We start from the raw sequence: 22,086 nt of genomic DNA, 5'->3' as shown, positions 1-22,086 counted from the left end.
GAGTCAGACATGACTGAAGCAACTTAGCATGCTCTCATGGCCTAATCACCTCACAAATGCTCTACTTCATGATTAGGTTGGGCACACTGAGTCCAACATATGAATTTGGGGGCACACAAACATTCAGACCATAGCATTGACCCTTTAAGCTAATATCATTCACTAACACTGAATAATTGTCAATTATTTTTTTTTCTTCAAATAGTTTTTCTGTGTCTTTTCTTCTTTCTTCTATTTTTGGGGTTCCTATTACATTTATATTTGAACATTATACTTCATTTGGCAGTTCTCTAAGTCTCGTTCATTTTTCTTAACTCTTTCTGCTTCTCTCTCTTTTTTTTATTCAATAACTTCTATTGCTCTATCTTCAAATTCACATCTTTTTCCTGTCATCTCAAATCTGCTGTTGAGCCTATCTAGTTAATTTTCAACTTCAATCTTTGTAGTTTTCAACTCCAGAAATTCCACTTGATTCTTGTTTATAATTTCCATTTTTCTGTTGAGAGTCTCTTATTGTTGACATATTCTCCACAGAAATTCCTTTAATTCTTAAACATATATTCTTTTCATTTCTTGAACATAACTAAAAACGCTGTTCTGAAATCTCTGTCTGCTAAATCCAACATTTGGGTCCATGTGGCATCAGAATATTGACTTTTTTCTGGTCACAGTTTCTTGTTTTTTTGTGTGTGCCTGGTAATTTCTAGTTGAAAACTGGACATTGCTGTGAATTCTATTTTATTCCTGAATTTTGTTTTATTTTTCTGAAAGTTGTTTCCTGTTTTCTTAACTTTTCTGCACCTGAATTGCAAAGTTGGTCTCCTGCATGGTGTGCAGCCATTGATATCACTGTGCAGGGTTTACTTTCAGTATTTTACTTTGTTTTTCAGTCTGGCTCCCTAAGGGTGTTCCCTGTTTGTGCGCTATTTAGTGGTCAGGTCATTATTTGGATAGAAGTCCTGCTCAGAAACCTTGAACATGTGAGCCTTCTATCTTCTGCTGTCTAAGTTGTGTGTGGTTGAAGGAAGAAATTCAAATCTGCAGAGTGTCCTTCAGTCCCCCATGATTTTCACTTTTCTCTGGACTCTCTCTGGTCCCCCTGACTTGTGCATATTTTAGGAGTTGGTCAGGGACATGTGGGGAGTTATTATCTCAGCCCTTTTGGAGCTCTCTTACTTCCAGATTTTCCCCATTGCATTTCTGGGTGATCTTTAGGCCACTCTGAACAGAAGTTGTGCTCTCAAGCCCAGTAAAGCTGCAGTTTTTCCACTTTGATCTGAACTGTTCTGTGGCCTTTAACCCATAAATAGCAGATTTTCACCTCCTCACTCCAGATCACATCTGTCACCTTCACCTGGCTGCTGGTTTTCACTAACAGGCCTCAAACAAGTTCATCATTCGCACGAGTAAAACTGGTTCTCGGGACTTCCCTGGTGGTCCGGTGGCTAAGATTACACACTCCCAATGCAGGGGGCCTGGCTTCGATCCCTGGTCAGGGAAATAGATCCCACCTGCCACAGCTGAAGATCCTGCATGCCACAGGGAAGCTCACAGATCCCTCGAGCAGCAACTAAGACCTGGCGCAGCCAATAAGTAAAATTATATTTAAAAAATAAGTCGTAGTTAAAAAAAAAAAAAAAAAAAAGCTGTGTTTCTCATCAGCCAGGCTGAGGTGTGTGGATGAGACACAGAAAGTCCAAACAAGAAGACCACAGGCTCACAGCCATTCTGATGCAGGAGCAGTTTTCCAAGATTAAACACTTCTCAATCTATCTGCCTTTGGTCAGGCTCCAGTGCCTTTGAATGGTGAACTTTGACCGCTTTATCTGGCTTTATACTTGTTTTCTTCAGAGGGAATTTGCCCCACTTCTCACACCACCATTCCTAAGTGAATCTTGGACTCGATTATTTTAATGTTTCTTCCCTCCAACTATTCTATTGTCCACAGCTTTTGATTTTTTTTTTCCAGAAATGTTCTGATGTCAGAAGGCTGTTGCAGACACATGGAAGGATAGCTCCATATTTTGCATATGTCACCTCAAATGTGCAAAAATAAATGGGGCAGCCAGTGAGGCTGAACACTGAGCTGACGGGGGAGGGTCAGAGCAGAGTCTCATCTCAGCGCAGCCCTGGGAGCCCTCTCTGAGGTTCTCCAACAAAAGCTTCTGTTAAGGACACCCCTCGCCTCACTTCATATGTCTTGCTGCTTCCCATCTTCTCTCCCAGCTCCTCCCCTCCTCCCCCTGCCTTTCTTATGGATGCTATGACTCTGTCAGGGTGAAAATGGCTGAAAGTAACTTTCACTTCTGCTTAGACAACTGAAACCCAAGAGTAAGGTCATTTCCTCCTTCTTTTCTGGGTGGCTGCTGGAATCCATTTTTGGGTTTTTTCCGATCCCTGTCTGTTGGGGGTGGACAGAAAGGTGAAGCTTTTTTCCCCCGAAATCATACAAAAGCCAGCTTCTCTAAACTCCTTTCCCTGCAAACCTCACACATCTCCTCTCACTCTAACCTTGAATAGATAAGTCATTGGAAGAAATGGATTTTCTCTTTAGAAAGATAGACTCCCTATTTCCCACTGTATGTAAAAAAGTATGTAAAAAATTCTTCACAACTCACTTATTTAAGCCCCATGGATTAAAAAAAATTAGACATAATTCAGGTGGTATCACTGGACCCTTGGTAAGTAAAAAGCTCAATGCTGGCTCTGCCTCTGAGAGTTTGCAGGATCCTTAGGCACAAACCGTGTTCAAAGCCGTCTCCTTGGTAATGTCCTTCAGTAGTCCCCGATGGAGTTGTTGTTTCTGCCTCTGTTCTAATACTGTGCCTTGTTGAGGCACCAATGGCTGCACTTACCACACCCAGTCATGGTTGTCTATCTACCAGACCCCTCCCAGACACCTTAGACTGGCTCCCACAGAGGACAGGCATGCTTATTTATATCTGCATCCCCAGCCTCTTGTGTGTTCTTAAAGCAAACAATCAGAAAAGTTTGTTGTGTTAGCTGAATTGAAATAACAGGACTGAATAATCTCTCCTCAATTCAATAACTTTTCTGTATTTAAGATTTTATTTTTTTGACTTCCAAGTTTTATTTATTTTTAATTGGAGGATAATTGCTTTACAGTGTCGTGTTGGTCTCTGCTGTACAACGACGTGAATCAGCCGTAAGTACACATATATATGTCCCCTTCCTCTTGAGCCTCCCTCCCACCGCCTTAATCTCTCTCTCCTCTAGGTTGTCTCAGAGCACCAGGCTGAGCACCTGTGTAGTTACTATATATCAAACCATTAACTTTTAAATCACAAGTTTAAGTAGTTTGGGAGTCTTCAAACTAGAGAGCAAATGCTTAGGTCCAACTCTCAGGTGTCAGGAAGTGACTATAAAAATAACACCTACGATTCACTGAGCACAGCCAATTCTGGGCATGGTTCTGGGCCCTTTGCTGTCAAGGATGGAAGAAGACAAAGCAGTTTTTCTAAAAGATCAGATTTGGCACTTGGATTAGACATATTCACATCAGCTACCAGTTATTTGGAGTTCTCATGTGCTAAATACTGTAATAGAGGCTTTTTATACATTAATCCGTCTTTTCTCACAAAAAAATCTTTTGGGGAAAATAAAATAGATTGTTTCCAAGGAGTCTTAGAACCTAAGATCTCTATGTTGCTGCTACGGTTGCCATGAACATCTGTCAAAAAAATCTTTCCTGCCAGAGACTCACAGCGAATTACTCTCTTAATCCTAAAATCCAAGGGAAGGGACTCCATGAAGAAGCTGAGATTCTGAACTGTAGTCCCAGGGCAGGAGTAGAAGCCAATGTGTCTAAATTCTCTCCTTGCCCCCCGATATTGAGGTTCCCAGACATAAGGGCAGGAGAGGAGACCACCCACTGGCTCCCTTTGGTCCACAGATCAGAAAGTACGAGGCCAGTGGCTCCATATGTCCGGCTGAACCAATATGTCTCCAGAGGGCATCTCAGCAAACTTCTTGGTCCCATTGGCCCCTCAGCTGGTGTGGTAAAGGACGGCACCTCGCCACTCTAGATGTTACGGTCCTTCCCCATCAACTCCATCAGTCTCTGTTCCTCTGAGTTTTCACAGAGGAGTGACATAGTACAATTGAAAAGGCTCTGAGATCAGAATCAAGGACTGGCTAGAGTCAAGGGAATTTCCTTACTAGAGACAAGGGGATGAGCCAAATTTTTGCCGTCACTCCATTCTGTCACTTGCGCTCTTCGTATCCCATGAGCTGGGTATCATCAGGACTATTTGGAAGACAAGACAAAACCAGCACGGCTGGGAGATGGCCACCTCGCTCACACAGAGGGCACAAGGCAGCCGAACCCAAGCTCCTTCTTGCCCTGCAGACAACCCTGCAAGGCAGTGTGAAATACCTTGCAGGGTTAACTTGGAGGTTTACTAACTGTACCTACCAGGCTCGCTGCAGGAAAAACACCTCCTTGTTGTTAAACCAAAGCCCCTTGGGAAAACTTTCTGACGGCAGAGGGGCACAGTGACAAACGTGGCCCAGCTCCAGAGAAAGGACCAGCTGCTCGTGGTCCTTGCTCATAGGCTTTTCCTGGGCACAGTGAGCCCACGAAAGCTTTCCAAGGGCCGGTGGGAGGGGCGGGGCTCGGTGGAGGCAGCTGTGACCACAGACGGGGGTGGGGGGATAGCCTGCCACCTCGGCGGGTTCTTGCCATCACCGGCAGGAAGCCACGAGCTACTGAAGTGACTGAGACGCCTGGGATGGGCTCCTGCTTCAGGATTGTTTCCGAGTCGCTGGTTGAAGCTAGGAGGCCGCTGCCCGATAAGGCGCGGCAATTTGAAGAGCTATGGTGAGCAGCCGCTGAATACTGCCAAGGTAAGACTCATCTTCCGCCTTCCTGACCATCGCATTTCCTCATACAGCACAGACAGTGCTTAGGGGCCCGTGGAGACCCTGGGAGAGTGGGCAGGAACATTGTTATGGGTGTTACAGGGGAGAGGGAGGACTTTCTTAGGGTCTGAGCCCCAGTTGTGGATAGATTGCCCCGTTGTTTGTTCATTTCTATTTTAGGCGTTTTTTTTTTTTATCTTATTTTTAATTGGAGGATTATTACTTGGCAATATTGTGATGGTTTCTGCCATACTTCAATATGGAATGGTCACCCAAGAGAGTTTTTTTGATTGATAAAACTTCAGTTCATCCAGGATAGAGTCTGCTGCTCAGCCTTTCAAAGCTGGAAAAGGTGGTGAATGTGCCATGGAAGAGAGACAGAAGGAGGCTGTGGGTGGGGTGAGGGTATGGATGGGCACTCGGGGCTGTGTGCTCCAGGCAAGAGCCTCCCTGTAAAGGAGGGTAAAGATACCATGGTGCCAAGCTGATGCAGGGCAGCAGTGACGTGTGGAGGGTCTGACTCAAGGTCAATGATTGCTTGTTGCTTTCACTTCATTTTGGTCTTCTTTTTACAATCAGGTTTTCCATTTTCCAGACATTTGGAGGTAGGGTGATGGAATAGGCTTGTTGCTGTTTGGTTGCTAAGTCATATCCGACTCTTTGCGACCCCATGGACTGTAGCCCGCCAGGCTCCTCTGTCCATGGGATTCTCCAGGCAAGAACACTGGAGTGGGTTGCCACGCCCTCTTTCAGGGGATCTTCCCAACCCAAGGACTGAACCTGTGTCTCCTGCATTGGCAGGTGGATTCTTTACCACTGAGTCACTAGGGAAGCCCCAGGATAGGTTTAAAGATGGCCTGTTTGGCTAAGAGAGCTCTTTGGCCAACTGTGAAAAGGAAAGAATAGTTGATATCTTGAGAGAATTTAAAAAATACTAGGATTTTGACAACTTTTCCAGTCATTTCCTAACTGGCCAAGGTGTTCACTCACCCTCAATTGCCACATGACCAAGGAACTAAAAAACTGTTATTATGGTGCTTCTGTCATTATAGAGAAGAATTCCACATGATCTATGTCTACACTCTTCCCTCCTGGAAGGGAGTTAGAAACCCCTCCGCTTAAGTGAGGACTGGACTTACTAGAGAGTATGGAGAAGGAAAACCGGTAACCCTGCAGTGGAGAATCCTGGCCCCAAGGTCAAGGTTAACATCTCCAGGGATAAGTCACCTTGTATTCATTGTCTAACTTTGGCTGCAAGGAGAAAAGTACTTCACCTCCAAGCTATTCCTTCCTCAAACCCCTAACCTTAGTCTAGTTATGAGAAAACATCAGACAAACCCAAATTGAAGGGCTACAGACTACTTGACCTTCAAGATTCTCAAGGTCATGACAAACAAGTAAAGAGAGGGAAATTGTCACTTCAGAGGAGAGTAAGGAGCAATGACAGCTAAATCCAGAATTCACATATGGGTTGGTTTGGAGCCTGGAACAACAACAACCTCAAAGTCATTAGTGAAGAATAGGTGAACTCTAAATAAAGTCTGGAGCTTAACAGCTATCACTGATGTGCCTCTCTTGGTTCTGGCAAGTGTACCATAGTTAGGAAAGACACCAACACTCAGGGAAGCTGGGTGCAGGATGCAGGGCAAGTCTCTATCCTATCTTTGTAATTTTTCTGTAAACCTAAAATTATTCCAAAATAAAAAATAAAAATCTATGCTCATCCTGCCTTGGAGCAGAAATAGTCAACATCTGAACATGCTTGGGACAACTGGTGTTCATGGCCTGGGGGGCCTACCCTCTCTTTGAACATTCTGGAACCCAGAAAGCCTCTTGCATTTTCTATCAGCCTCTCTCCCAACTCCCCACCTGCTTCTCAGAAAGAGCCGTATTTCCCTGTCTTCGTGGTCTTCCTCATCATTCATTTATTTTTTCATTCAACACACATTTCTGAGCCTTCACTCTGTGTCAGGGGGATTTAGGCCTAAGGACTGCACTTCTGTCTCCCAGTGGAGCTCACTGTGCTGGTTCAGGCTCCTGGGCCTCCAGCTCATGCCCAGCTACCCACACCTGACCCATCCCCAGTGGGGAAGCAGGAGGCCGAGCGTGGAGGCCAATAAGGGCCCAGACCTGGTATGGAATACCCGGATGGACTCTGCCATCCTGGGCTCACCCTTCCCCGCAGAATCTGTGGCCAGCCAGGCAGCACTGAACTGTGCTGCAAACACTCTTCCACGAGCAGAGCATCTACTGAGGAATGCAGAGTCAAACTGGAACTCTAAGAGCCAGCTCCTGCTTGAGTGATGCCTGGGGGGCCTGGTCCCTGCACAGACCCTAGAATATGCAGCATCCAGATGAGATCACCAGGGGCAGCAGCCTTGCTTTAAGGATCAAGTGTTTAGAGAGGTACCAGGGAGACAGAGAAACCCAACCCACCCCCCTCAACACACATACACGTTCACATACATACACACACATACACGTGCGTGCACTTGTGCTTCACAGGCCCGGCAGAGCAGGTGTGCCCTTGTTCAAAGGCGATGTCTCAACCAGATTAGAGAAAGCTTCGGAAGCAGACATGAAAGAGGAAAGAATTATGAAGCTGTGGGGAGATAGCATTTACATGAAAATCACAACGCTGAGATGAAGATCTGAGCTGAAGAGCGGTGATTACCGCTGGGCCTGCAGTCGCTTTCCTGTCACATCTCCTGCTCCACCACTGCTTCTGGAACACACCAGGCCCCTCCTGCTGGTCGCTCTGTGGTGCACCTCTCTTTCTCATCCAGGCAAGTCCCTCTTGTCTTGGCTCTCAGGATGAGCGCCCATGTCTTCTCTCTTGTCGTGTCAGCCGTGCCATGCCAAGTCGCTTCAGTCGTGTCCAACTCTTTGCAACCCCATGGACTGTAGCCCACCAGGCTCCTCTCTCCATGGGATTCTCCAGGCAAGAATACTGGAGCGGGTTGCCATGCCCTCCTCCAGGGGATCTTCACGACCCAGGGATGGAAACTGTGTCTCTTCTATCTCCGGCATTGGCAGGCGGGCTCTTTACCACCAGCACCACCCGGGAAGCCTGCTGCTGCTGCTAAGTCGCTTCAGTCGTGTCCGACTCTGTGCGACCCCATAGACGGCAGCCCACCAGGCTCCCCTGTCCCTGGGATTCTCCAGGCAAGAACACTGGAGTGGGTTGCCATTTCCTTCTCCAATGCATGAAAGTGAAAAGTGAAAGTGAAGTCGCTCAGTCGTGTCCAACTCCTGGCGACCCCATGGACTGCAGCCCACCAGGCTCCTCCGTCCATGGGATTTTCCAGGCAAGAGTACTGGAGTGGGGTGCCATTAGCCTACCAGTGCCCAGATCCACCCCTGAGTCCCCAAGGCATCTAGCACATGCCTGGGGCACTTTGTTGGCAGGTCTGCTGCCCCTCTGGATCTGGGCTCCCTCCAAACACTATCCAAAACAGGAGAGGGTTTTAGAAAGAGCTTGAAGCATGATGAGGGTGTTAAATAAGAATTGTTAACATAGATCAGTTCTTTATTTTTTCACCAAGAGGGCCAACTTACGGTGAGATATCTGGCTGTGTTTATTATAGTTAGACAAATGACCTATGTTTCAACTGTCCATTTTTACAGTTATTCTACCTTGTATTGCTACAGAAATTCTATAAAATTATTTCACGGTAAGATTCTTTTTAGTCCTACCATTTCTAAAGTAAATGAGACTTTTAAAAAACAAATTCTTTTTATTTTTTAATATTGCACTTGAAGATAGGATCAAAAGTAATAAACCATTTTATGATTTTATTTGGGTGGCTTTATGGGAAAGGCTGAAGTTTCCATTTCCTAATGGGAAGGAGCCATTTCCGTTTTGTGGTGTCTGTCCCTTTGTCTGTCTGGCGGACTCCCTCACACAGTCAGGGCTGTCGGGGACGTGTCAGGTTAAGAAGACTGAGAACAGGGGTGTACTGGCAAATGTTTAACCTCCAGCTTTCCGGGAAACACACACACACATAAGTTAATCATCAATTTTACTGGTATAAATGATAAGCAACACTCATTTACAAATATTAATATATGTAATACCCATTCTTATAAATTCCACGTAGCCAACTGATTCTCCACAGAATGATCTTGTGAACTTTTGCCAAACTCTTGGACCCAAAGTCAAGCAATTGATGCACATGAACTTCACTGATATTTTCATTTATTCTAAGAAGTAAGATCAGAGTGAAACCACATGTGTGAACTGCACTTGATAGTCTGTGGGGTGACCCACTTCTTTACTAAATTGAATAACAGTATTTTATTACTTGAAAATTTTCTCCATGTTGAGGGGTGCTATCCACAGCTGCAAATGTTTTAAAGCAAAATCAACACTATTAATGTTTTTTCCATCACCGTCTTAAGTCAGGGAAATCAACAAAAATGCATCAACCACACATGTGTTCAGTTCAGTTCAGTCGTTTAGTCATGTCTGACTCTTTGCGACCCCGTGGACTGCAGCACACCAGGCTTCCCTGTCCTTCACCAACTCCAGGAGCTTGCTCAAACTCACATCCATCGAGTCGGTAATGCCATCCAAACATGTCATCCTCTGTCATCCCCTTCTCTTCCCTCCTTCAATCTTTCCCAGCATCAGGGTCTTTTCCAATGAGTTAGTTCTTTGCATCGAGTGGCCAAAGTATTGGAGTTTCAGCTTCAGCATCAGTCCTTTCAATGAATATTCAGGAATGATTTCCTTTAGGATGGACTGGTTGGATCTCCTTGCAGTCCAAGGGACTCTCAAGAGGCTTCTCCAACACCACAGTTCAAAAGCATCAGTTCTTTGGCGCTCAACTTTCTTTATAGTCCAACTCTCGCATCCATATATGACTACTGGAAAAACCATAGCTTTGACTAGATGGACCTTTGTTGGCAAAGTAATGTCTCTGTTTTTAAATATGTAGCCCTTGCCTATTCCTGTGGTATAAACACTCCTACCATAGCGATTTCAAGCTGCCAAAACATCTGGACTGAACATGCAGCTAGGAAACCAGAAAGGGGCAGGTAGCACATGGTTATATTGTTTCCACCCAACAGATACAACTGAGATAAACAACTTCAGGGTCAGAGATAGCAGTAAAATATCCAGGAAGTTTCCACATATATGTGTTAACATATGGTTTTTGTTTTTCTCTTTCTGACTTACTTCATTCTGTATGACAGACTCTAGGTTCATCCACATCTCTACAAATGGCCCGATTTTGTTCCTTTTTATGGCTGAGTAATATTCCACTGTGTATTTGTATCATAACTTCTTTATCCTATTGGCAGGGCAGGAAGAGATGCAGATGTAGAGAATGGATGTGTGGACATGGGGTCGTGGTGGTGGTGGGATGAGCTGGGACACTGAGATGTACCTGTACATATCATATACATATACACACCCCTCTCTCTGGGGGTCAGCAGAGCCTCGGTGAAGGAGCTACTGCACGAGTGCAGGCCTGTGTGTGCTGAGCACTTTGGGAAGGAAACGCCAGGTGTGCAGGATGGTGGCTCTTGCTGTTCGTGACACCCCAGCTACAGGGCTGGGGAGATAAAAGGGAGGTGGTTAGGAACTTGCCCGAGGGACGTGAGCCAAGTCTGAGGTCAGAGCTGTGCTGCCGTGTTGCTCTTACTCAGGAGCCTCCGTGCTCAGGACTGGTGTGCTGGCTGACCGTGACCTCAAGAAGGTCAAGTCCCGACTGATGAAGCTGCTGCCTCCTCACCCCTGGCAGGTTGCCCTGCAAGAAGCTCTTTGGAAATTTTCCCTTGGTGGCTGCTTTGAGAGTAGCTAACCTCCCATGACCCAGGGGAGGGGTCTGTCACCTGAATGGGTCCTTTACTTCTGACTCTGTTTGTGGGTGGTGGGGGAGAATCTAAACACCAGAAGCTCACGTGGATTTAGATATGAAATTCCTCGTGTTCTTTGCGGGAACCAGTGTCCCCCTCAGCCCAGACTCAGATGCCAGGGATCCAATCTGTGCATGGTCTACCAGGAGTGAGGAGGTGCTCTCTCTCTGCTCTTTCAGCCACAAGCATAAGGTTTTGTGCTCAGTGGGGGCCTGTGGGGCTCTGACTGAGTCGTCTGGGGGTCTATCTTCTTCACCGGCTCACTTAGAAAGCCTTCTAAGCAGGGAAACTTAGAAGCAGGAGATCAGCCACAACCCTTTGGGAGAACAGGTTGATTTTGTACAGATATATCATGTATCTCCTTTCTTTCTAACTATAACAATCATAAAATACCAAAAAAAAAAAAAACCTTTTGGAAACAGATATGAGCCATCAGTAACTCCACCTCTGATTTCTACCCAAGACTTGCATGCCTTTGTTTGTTGTATGCAGCTTTTTATTACTGGAATCATAAAGGACAGAGACCTTTGGAGTCTATGTTTTTTCCTTGCTTTCTTTTTTTCATCTTAACATAAGCATCTTCCCCATGGCAACATGTCTTCACAATGATCATTTTTTCTATTTTTATTTAAATATTTAAAAAATTATTTTTACAATATTGTGTTGGTTTCTGCCATACAACAATGCAAATCAGCCATAATTCTACATATATTCTCTCCTTCCCTAGCCTCCTTCCCATCCCCTTATCCCATCCTTCCAGGTCATCACAGAGTGCTAGACTGGGCTCCCTGTACTACGCAGCAACTTCCCACCAGCTATCTATCTTACATACATATATACAATGGAGTATTACTCAGCCATAAAAAAGAAGGAATCTGAATCAGTTCTAGTGAGGTAGATGAACCTAGAGCCTGTTGTACAGAGTGAAGTAACTCAGGAAGAGAAAAACATATTTGTATATTATATTGTGTAGTATATTAACACATAGATATGGAATCTAGAAAAATGGTATTGATGGACCTATTTGCAAGGAAGGAATGGCCACAAAGATGTAGAGAATGGGCTTGTGGACACAGTGGGGGATGGAGAGAGTGGGACGAATGGAGAAAGTATTATCACAATGATCATTTTTGAAGCTGCATAATACTTCCTAATCTTAACTATATTTCAAACTGGACATTTAGTTCCCCCCCTTTTTTTTAACATGATAGAGGGTTATGATTGGGAACAAAATAACATGTAAATTGTAAAGTCCTTCTGAACTACATTGTACAGCCAAAGAATATTCTTCCCATTGTCCAAGGAACAACAATTATACAGAGAAACGAAAGACTTATTTGGGGGTGGAGTGGGGTGGTCTTGGATTTGCACTGAAGTCATGGTGATCGTGGCTTGAGTTCTTGTCTTCTCATCTAGCTCCCTCATTTTCAACAGCTATATTCGTTGGCCAGGGTTACTGATGTGGTCTTTGGCAAGAGAACAGACTTTCCTCTCTGTGAGATGAAATGACTCAGAAGGAAAGAAAACCCAAGGATTTGGCCTCATTTGTCCCACAGTCTAAACCAAGATTCCTAATCAGAGGTCCATGAATTGTTGTGCGGGTTTTCGGGGAGAGGAGTCCTGAAACTGAACACAAAATTGGATGTGTCTGCATGTAAGTGTACTTGGGAGTGACGGAAGTGTCTGTAGTTCACCAGGTTCTCAAAGGAGATTGGGGTCCCTGAAAATATTTTTAAAAACAACTGATCTTTCTTTCTCTCTTCTTCCCTCCCATTCCCTTTGGCAAGTCTGGTGTTGAAATGAAAGAATTCTAAAGATCTGTGCCTACATACAGAAGTCCAGATGTGAAATGGGGACCATATTATTCCCATCTGAGGAGCCTTTGGACTAGAACCCAAGTGTATCTCACTGCCTGATCTGTGTGTGCATACCCATTACGTGAGGCTTTCCAGATGGCACCAGTGGTAAAGAATCCGCCTGTCAAAGCAGGAGACATAAGAGACGCAGTTTCGATCCCTGGATCAGGAAGATCCCCTGGAGGAGGGAATGAATGGCTATCCACTCCAGTATTCTTGCCTGGAGAATCCCATGGACCAAGGAACTTGGCAGGCTATGGTCCGTAGGGTTGCAAAGAGTTGGACACAACTGAAGCAACTCAGTACACACACACGCACACACACCCATTATGCTAAAGTGCCCTATGGTTAAGAGAGTTGCTTCTCTTTTTACTTCTTTAACCAAAGCTAAATGCTAATGTGTTCAAGGTTCTGCCATGATTATGGCTATCTCTGGTTCTTCACTAAACTTCACTAAATGTTTTGATTTTTTTTTTTTAAGCCTTGCATTTCTCTCCAAGGAGTCAGACTGACACAGAAATATTTGTGGTGGTTAATTGTTCTTTCCTCCTACAAGCATTAACCATAGGAGATGAGCTGTGTTTATCAAACGGAAATGTTATCACTCAAGGCTTAAAGAGCCAAGGAAACTCTGAAGTCCAAGAGATTGAACCCAACAGTCCAACCCAATGGGTGGGAGACTTGAGCTCATGATTTACTAAATACAAATGGACCTTTTCTCTTCAGATGTTTTTAGTAACAACAACCTACTTGGCACCTGTTGGTGACTTTGGCTTCCTAAATGTGTTTGATTTCCTTTCTGTCTTAGTAATCCTGTCCTGAATCTCCTTAAACTCAAGTGTTCATGCTGCTGCTGCTGCTGCTAAGTCACTTCAGTCGTGTCTGACTCTGAGCGACCCCATAGATGGCCTCCCACCAGGCTCCCCCATCCCTGGGATTCTCCAGACAAGAACACTGGAGTGGGTTGTCATTTCCTTCTCCAATGCATGAAACTGAAAAGTGAAAGTGAAGCCGCTCAGTCGTGTCTGATTCTTAGTGACCTCATGAACTATAGCCCACCAGGCTCCTCTGTCCATGGGATTTTCCAGGCAAGAGTACTGGACTGGGGTGCCACTGCCTTCTCCACAAGCGTTCATACCTGCAGGCAAAAAGATGGGGCAAAATTTAATCTCAAGTCTCCTTATTTCCTCTGAGAATTTCTGCTAAGTTAACCACTTATTATTATTACTGAAAACTGGCAGCCTTGAAAGAGCAAAGACTTCCTGAAATTTGGGAAATAATCATGCAATAGAAAAGAGTAAATTATAATTTCATCTTGGGCATCTTATATGTAATACAACATTAAACGGTAGATCAGTGTGCCTTATTGGCCTTCTAGTTTTGCCTGTGATCGATAATCAGTACATGCAATAACCCTGGCTTTTGATATAAATGGCATCTTTTTACCATTGCCCTAGAAAATTAGACTGTTTACTGTTTATGACAGGGGAGTATTAGGGAGAAGTGGGTGAGAAGGCATTTTATTATATTTGTGTTTTCTCTTCAATGCAGAAGACCCAGGTTCAGTCCCTGGGTCAGGAAGATCCCCTGGAGAAGGGAATGGCTACCCACTCCAGTATTCTTGCCTGGAGAATCTCGTGGACAGAGGAGCCTGGTGGGCTGCAGGCCAAGCAACTAACACTTTATAATAATATATTATTGTGCCATGGTTTAACAGTAATAACTCACATTTATTGAGTCCTTACTATGTGTTGAGGCACTCTTATAAGTGCGTTATATATTTCATCTTATTTAACACAAAATCATTCAGTAACTTGCTTTCATAAGAGCATTTTTGGCTTTTTTTGCCTTTGCCTCAATTTCTAGATGAGTCTAAATTACTCACTTTCAAGGTTTTCTGGGCAAAAAAGCATGACTGCCTATCCAAAAACAGGAATTAATTATTCAAGAAAGGCTGAAGCAAAGTCCTCACAAAATTTGCTGTACCCTTGATAGAATATTTTCATACTCTATCACAATCTGCTAAAACATTCGTCTCTACTGCCAGCTCTGGACTGAACCCAGGCAGAGAGTGCCTGGGTCCTGAGGCGCGTCCACACGTTGGGCCCCAAGGAGGCTGGTGCTGACACTGGTGTGCTTGGCTCCAGAACTGAGACCCCCAAACCTTAAAGGAAGTGTCAGCAGTTTGGGAGATGGGGATGGCAAAGTCAGAGGAACGAGGCTGAGGGCACAGAGGGGAGGACAGCTGATCTGTGGGCCATGATAAAGGCAGAGAGGGAGTTGAGAGGGGAAGAGAAAGCAGTCTCAAAGAGATATTTGCATACTGTACAAATATCACAGTGGCATTATTCGCAATAGCCTCATGGTTGAGTGGATAAATACATTGTTGCATGTATATGCCATGGAATATTATTCAGCCTTAAAAAAAAAAAAAGGAAATTCAAACACATGGCACGACATGGATGAACCGTGAGGGCATTACGCTAAATGAAATGTCAGTCCCAGAAGGACAAGTACAGTATGGTGTCACTTCTATGAGGTCCCCAGAGTAGTCAATTTTTAGAGACTGAAAGTAGAAAAGTGGTTATCAGGGACTGGCAGAGGGAGAAATGGGGAGTTTTTCTTTAATGGAGATGAAGTTTCAATTTTGCAAGATGAAGAAGTTCTGGAGATTGGGTGCCCAGCAATGTGAATATTTGTTCCATTACCTAACTGTACAGTTAAAAATTAAGATAGTAAATTTTGTGTCATGTGTATTTACCTAATTAAAAAAATCTTTTTTTGAGAAATAGAATAGGATAGAAAATACCCAAACGCATTGCTTGAGTGAGGACAAATAACATTGCATGAGCCTTTGTTTCAAGGCGTGGGGGCTGTGTGTGCACATGTGCACCTTGGCGTGTTCCATCTTGCAGGTGTACACCGTGTTCTTACTGAGGGTCAATCTAACCAAGAAAAAACCTTCTGATAAACACCACAGTGGACGACCTCAGACCACACAGCCCAGTAAGGCTTCTCATAACCTGTGTGGTTGAGCCATCCCTCCCCCGGGGCACAGCAGAAGGGTGGTTTCTGCTCTATGGTTCTCACCTCCCAAGGCATCTTTTCCACTCAGAAAATGCTCGTTAATTGACAAGCAGATCCCCTAGGAGGTCTTGCATTGATACTTCTCCATCTTCTCCCATTTCCCCAAGAACTAAACTCAGAAAACTGCGTGGATGTGGGAGAGAAAGGAAATGACTGTGTGCTCAGTTGCTCGGTCGTGTCCTGCTCTTTGCGACCCCATGGACTGTAGCCTGCCAGGCTCCTCTGTACATGGGATTTCCCAAGCAAGAACACTGCAGTGGGTTGCCATTTCCTTCTCCAGAGGATCTTCTCGATCTAGGGATCAAACCTGTCTCCTGAGACTCCTGCATTGGCAGGCAAATTCTTTGCCACTGAGCCACCTAGGAAGCCCTGAGAAAGGAAATGACAAATACTAAATTTATTCCAAAACTGCCAAGGGAGGGAGGAATGGAAGGGGAGAAGAAAAAAAGGAAGGAAGGTCGATGGCTGTGGTTTTGATTTCTGAGACTTGCAGAGTTTAGATAAACCCTCTGTAACCTCAGGAAGCTCAGAGGCTCACCGGAAGCATTACTAGGGCTTGGACAGGGGTCTGGGAATCAGTCTAATTCCAGGGAAGTGGCAGGAAGAAACATTCCATCCTTCTGGGCCTTCAGGAGAGACATGGGGTCTCTGGGGGGAGAAGGAACAATAAGCTGCCCCACAGGTTCACCCAGAGGGAGACATTCATTCTCTAGGATAGTTTTGGAGGGGAGCCTGTGGAAAGGGGAAGAGTAGAGTGTGTGTTTAATATAGTGGCTGCCATTAGCACCTGGCTTGTAGCATCTATAAAGCGCTGCTCACATGAGCGGCTGTGAGATCCGCACGGCAGCTCCTAGAGGAGGAGAGGGGCATTCAGCTACCAAGAGGCAGAGCCGTGACTGAAATGCGTCCCTCGTGATTTAAAATCCCTCCTCTTCTGCTGCCTCGGGAAAGGTGGTGCTGTAGTCCTGGGCCAGGACGGGAAGCGAACAAGGCGATGGACCAAAAGGAGGAGGAGGTTTGGATCCTGGCATATCATGCAATAACCCTGAAGCCTCGAGGGCTGGGGCAGGGATGGAATTTCACGATGCGATCAACTGCCTCTGTCGATGGTACAATGGATGCCACGTGAGAAGAGGAGCTGTCTGTTCGCTCACTCAGACGTAACTATGAGCTTTTCCTGAGGCACGAGTCACATCAGTGGACAAAACAAAGGCCTCTTCTCGTGCAGGACGACAGACACCAAACAAATTTGGAAATATATGTCATGCCAGGTGGTAATCGGGGGAGAAGTGGCATGCATGGCCTGACCTGCATCTTCCAGCATCAGGCTGGTGGGAGGGCCGGAAGAGAAACAGAAGAACAGCTGGGAGGCCGCTGCAAGGTCCTGGCTTTGACTGGAATAGCAACAGTGGCCCAGTTCTGGCTGCATGCTGAGCCCGCAGACTTTGGTGATGGTTTGTGGGAAGTAGGAGAAAGAGCGGGAGAAACTCCAAGATGGAGGCACTGTTTAGTGAGATGGGAAATCTTTGAGGCCTAGGGGGTTTGGGGAAAAAAAACAAGGGGGTCCTTTTGGCCATTTCAAGTCTGAGCTGTTTACTAGAAATCCAAGTGGCAGTATGATTGGTGATATAGTCCACTGCTTCTCTGAGCTCTACCAACCCCTCCTCTGGCTCTGTTCCCCCCTGAGCATCACGGACCTCCTAGCCTCCAAGCACACTGGAACCTTTCAGATGCCGCCAGGCTTCCCAGAGCCTCCTGCTGTTGCAGCATAGGCCTGGCTTCTCTGTGCCCCACCTACTTGCTGAGTCAGATTTGATAGGGAGCTTTTCCTGGGCATGAGCAGCACCTTGTGGGGCAGGAGGCAGCTGCCCAGCTCTTGAAGACTGCGCTCCATTGGTGCTGAGCCCACCGTGGTGAGACCTTGCCTACTGCTGGTGCAGCCCCAGCTCTGTGGTCAGAGTTTTTGGCCCCATTACATGATTGGGTGCTATTTCCCAAGGTCCCACAATTGGATCCTGAGTCCAGGGCCCTCCCCCTCAGCTAAGAGTGACTTCTGGGAAGCCAAAGAGGTACCTTTCTCCTGTAGCAGCTTCTAGAGCAGCCCAGCGCTGAGCCCATGGTTCAGGAGGGTAACCTCCAAGAGGAGGAAGCTGAGCTCCCTTAGATGCTGATGACAGTGATGCATGCTGGCTGCTCAAAACTCACTCAACAGGGAGGAAGCTGAGGTAGGCAGCAGATGGGGGAAGACACAGTGTCCACAGCCAGCTGATGGTTGAATCCCAGTTCCTCCAGTTGCCCAGGAGCTGGCAGCACCGCCCCACCCCACACTGAGCAGCCTTCTGGCTTCACATGGGCACTAGAATCGCTTTATGCTAGACAAGGCACAGACGATCCTTCAGATCCAGGCTCCAGCCAAGGCTGTAGAGAGCAGGTACTCCTGGCAGAACTTGGCTTCAGACATCAAACAGCCACTTTCGTGTGTGTTTACTTAGGACATTCAATTTTTGAAGACTAATCTGTGGAATCCCTGCTGGGAACTGGGTTCCAATTCTGAGGACAGACATCCCCAGGTGGGGGAGGGTGAGAGGTTCTGATCCGTAGGAGGAGCATGGGGCAGCTCTTTCCCCTCCACGCACAGCCCCTCCCACAGCTAAAGCTCATCGTCACCTTGTTTGGCATCTCCCCATCCCCCTTCACATCCCCCTTCTCTGATCTCTCGTCCACCACCTTTCACAGAGGCCCTCTGCAGCTGCCGTGATCTTTCGATCAGGTAAGTGGGTCCACTTGAAGCCATCTAGAGGTTCATGTGGCTTCTTGAAAGGAAGCCCGGCTCCCTCACATGCCCTCCTCTCTGCCCTCACCTACTCCATCCTCCCCACTGACTCTGCTCCAGGCTGAGCCCCTCCAGGGCTCGCAATCCTCAGCCCCGCAACCCAGGATCTTCCATCCTGCCGTCCCCCTGCCCTTTCAACCTCAGGCAGCTGCCTCTGGTCACTCAGACCTGGGAGGGCTTTCCTCCACTGAATAACCTCATGTCTCTTTCAAATCCATCACACGGGCTCTGCTCTCTGCACAAACTCACCTTTCTCAGAAGTGATTAGCCATTTTCTCTGCTTGTATGCTGTCTGGGCTGTCTTTGGCTCACCTCTCTGCCAGCCAGCATGCAAGCTCCGGAGCGCATCCCTGGTCTCTGCTCCCCACAGCATGCCCAGGACCTGTGCTCACGGGCCTCTGTCAGGGAGAACAGGCTCTTCACAGGAAAGGAGGGAGGCAGGAGCACGTCAGGGGGCCACACTGCCCGAGGTGGGCCTGCTCCCACACAGCTGCTGGCAAACCCGGTAGTCACAGGAAAGCAGTTTGACAGTTTGGATCAGGAGTCTTGAAATAGTTCCTTGGTGTTGAAGCAGAGTAATTTTCCTTCTGAAGGCCTGAACAGAAGGAGGAAATCTGAAAAATAGGCAGTCCAAATACTATAGATTATAGTATCACGATGACATTCATTTTTTAACTGGAAGTTTATACCTCTTAGAAATGCACTTTTTTTTTTTTTTTTTCTGGTTAGGACATATCTTTCTTTTATTTACACAACACTGAGGGAAAAAAACAACACTGAGAGTTAGACCATGACAAGTTGCTTTCATGATGGTGTTGATCAGTACATTACTCTGTTACCAGAACTTCTCTTGCCTTTTAAATTTCTCTTATCCGGTCTAAGGAATTTGGCAGTTGTCTTCGTGTGCATTGCTTCAAATGTGATAGCAAATCCTTTTACACATATCTTGGTTACAGACCATAGCAAAGTTTCATCGATTTGTAAATAGTTTCCACAGTAGGAAAAAAAAATCAATAATAACCGAAAATAAATGAGTTCTTTTTTTTTTAAATAAAACTGCAATTTTTCTAAATGGTCAAAGGATATGAATGGGCCATCCACAGAGGGGAAAACCCACATAAATCAATAAACATCTTAAAAGTAATCAATAAAAAACAAATAACAAAAAGATTCCATTTATTACCCATTGGATTAGTAAAAAGCAATGTCTCGTGACACCGGTTTTGGCAAGCATGTGGAGAAATGAGAATTCTTGAGTATTGCTGGGAGGAGGACAATTTGGTACCTTGGAGACAGTTTTGGGACTCCACAGCCAAACTGAAGGATCTCACGCTATAGCCCTGTGGGTCCTCACAGTACCCTGGAGTCACGCTGTTCAGAGATAGTCTCACACGTGTGCAGGGGGACATGGGCTCCTCACCATGGAGTTTGTCATCATGAAAAAGAGGAGACAACTCAATTGTTCCTTAGCAAAAAATGATTAAAGGGGCAAATAAGATGTGGTTTATTCACTTAATGGAATACGATTTTTTAAAAATAGAAGAATTAAGGATCTGTATAGCAAAATAAATAAACCTCAAGAATAAGTTTGGGTAAAAAAAAACAAGTTTCAAAAACGTTACTTGCATTATGAGGCCATAAGTCACTTCAGTCGTGTTCGACTCTGTGTGACCCCATAGACGGCAGCCCACCAGGCTCCCCCATCCCTGGGATTCTCCAGGCAAGAACACTGGAGTGGGCTGCCATTTCCTTCTCCAATGCATGAAAGTGAAAAGTGAAAGTGAAGTCGCTCAGTCGTGTCCGACTCTTAGTGACCCCATGGACTGCAGCCTAACAGGCTCCTCCGTCCATGGGATTTTCCAAGCAAGAGTACTGGAGTGGGGTGCCATTGCCTTCTCCGTTGGCAAAGCATACAAAAGTATATATTGCTTGTGGCTGTTTATTTGTATGTCATAAATGTACAAAATCATATGTGGTAATAACACCCAGTTACTTCAATATAATGATGACTTTGGAGACAAAGAAAGGAGAAAATTATGATCAAGCTTTAGTAATATTGGTGACGTAAAAAGAGAGAGAGGAAGAAAAAGAGAACTGAAGTAAATGTGGCAAAATATTAATACGTGTTTGATGTTAGTGCTGTTACATTTGTTTCTGAGTTTTTTATGTATATAAAATATTGTGAAAAAGCTAATAGTGAAAATTAATAAATACATACGTAGGTGTATATATCTATAATCTTAGGTTGGGGAAGATATTTCTAAGAGGGAACACCAAAAGCAAAGATTGGTGAGAAAGATTAGTAAACTGACAAGATAAAGATGATAATCTTTTGTGCACAGTAAATACTTTAAACAAAATTTAAAAGAAAATGAGAAAAGTATTTAGAATATATTTGACAAATTAATGTATAAATTAAATGTATCTATGATATAAAGAGTTCCTGTATGTAATTAGGAAAAATGATAAACACCTCAATGTAAAAATAAGCAGAGACTGTGGACAACCAATTCATCACATGAGAAACACAAGTGGTTGATAAATACATGATAAATATTCACAGAAAAGTAAATTAAAGCCATGTTGCTTTTCACTTATTGGATTGGCAAAGGTTTGCAACTTGATAAAAGCTCTTGACAAAGATAAAGGGAAATGAGCTTTCTTCATTGCTGTAAAAATATAAATTAAAACCATCTTTGCAGAAATTAGTATCAGAGTTCAAGATCCTTAAAAATATGCATCTTCTTTGACTTCATAATTCCTCTTATAGAAATATAGCTTTAAAAATATTGGACAAACAACTAAAGATTTATCCTATAAGGATGTTTACTACAGGTTTATTTATAGCAATCAAAGGTTGAAAATAACTTATTTGAGCAATAGTGATTAAATAAATTAATGTTGTCTGTAGATGGCATGCAATTAATAATATTGGTTCCCAAATTACCCTTATGTATATGTAGTTTACACTGTACTGTTTGCTGAAATAACCACGTTATTATACTGCATAAACAGGCTGGTTCCATCTTCTTAAGGGGATATGCAAATATGAAAGCTCTGCAAATTCATCACCAAAGTGTTCATAGTGTTTTTTTCATATGTGGTGAGATTTTGAGTCTTTCTAATTTTTTCCTTTATATAGATCTTAATTTTCTGATTTTCAATATATGTATATTACTTACTTAGTCCAGGGAGTTGCAAAGAGTCAGACACGACTGAGTGACTGAACGACAGCAACGAAACAAAAAAATTAGATTGAAAAGTAAAAGATAACTTTTTAAATAAATTAACTTAGTATAAAAAGAATAATAACGTTTCCTAAAGAAAGTACAGGGAAATCCATATATCCAGCTGTCTGAAAATGCCTAAAGGACAATTTGGCAATTATGTATCAGAAGACTTAAACATATTATGCTGTTGAGGCCAGCAATCCCACTTCTAGGATTTTTAACCTCAACAAAGATTAACGGGGGACTTGAACAAGGGTAGGGTATATGAGCAAAGGACATGTTTGCAGAATTATTTCTGATACTAAAAAAATGGAAGCAGTTTGGGCATGGAAGC

General features: G+C 44.6%; 1 protein-coding gene across 2 annotated transcripts in view; it reads left to right on the top strand.

The window, feature by feature from the left end:
* The first annotated feature begins 4,660 nt into the window (after positions 1–4,660).
* The window catches only part of BLK (BLK proto-oncogene, Src family tyrosine kinase), a 51,954-nt gene continuing 34,528 nt past the window's right edge, over positions 4,661–22,086 (top strand). Inside the window, exon 1 of one of the 2 annotated variants that reach the window (XM_086414742.1) lies at positions 4,661–4,866. The gene's annotated coding sequence lies outside the window, so the exon portion shown is untranslated. Of the gene's footprint in view, positions 4,867–18,412; positions 18,460–22,086 lie in introns of those variants that run through there. The other variant, XM_086414744.1, reaches the window with a different exon arrangement.

The sequence above is a fragment of the Bos grunniens genome, chromosome 8, assembly GCF_055505025.1.
Source record: "Bos grunniens cultivar Pamir isolate PY7600 chromosome 8, Bosgru_T2T1.0, whole genome shotgun sequence".
Classification (NCBI taxonomy): Eukaryota; Metazoa; Chordata; class Mammalia; order Artiodactyla; family Bovidae; genus Bos; species Bos grunniens.
Note: the sequence above shows the minus strand (reverse complement) of the source record. Positions and strands in the feature narration are given on the sequence as shown.